Consider the following 465-nt stretch of genomic DNA (forward strand, 5'->3'; position numbering starts at 1 on the left):
CATGAAGTAGCAGGAGAAAATACAAATGACTTAAAAAAGCTGTTCACAGAATTAATGAAAGAAACCTTCCCAAACAGAGGAGAAGAATTTGACATTCTGATAACTGAGGCATATAGGACCCCAACTAGCTGCAATATAAAAAAAAAAAATCTACGCCCAGACATATAATAATCAAGATCCCAGAAACCCAACAGAAGAACAAAATACTACAAGCAGTAAGAGAGAAGAAACAAATCACATATAAAGGAAAGCCCATCAGAATCATAGCAGACTTTTCAACACAAACCCTTGGGGCAAGGAGAGCCTGGAATGAGATATTTCAAGTACAAAAGAAAACAACCTTCAACATAGACTGATGTATCCTGCAAAACTCTCTTTCAAAATGGATGGGGAAATAAGACACTTCCATGACAAAGAACACCCGAGAAACTACATGAATACCAAGCCAGCACTACAAGCAATTCT

This window comes from Fukomys damarensis, unplaced genomic scaffold (assembly GCF_012274545.1).
Source record: "Fukomys damarensis isolate Sample0158 unplaced genomic scaffold, DMR_v1.0_HiC HiC_scaffold_26, whole genome shotgun sequence".
NCBI lineage: Eukaryota > Metazoa > Chordata > Mammalia > Rodentia > Bathyergidae > Fukomys > Fukomys damarensis.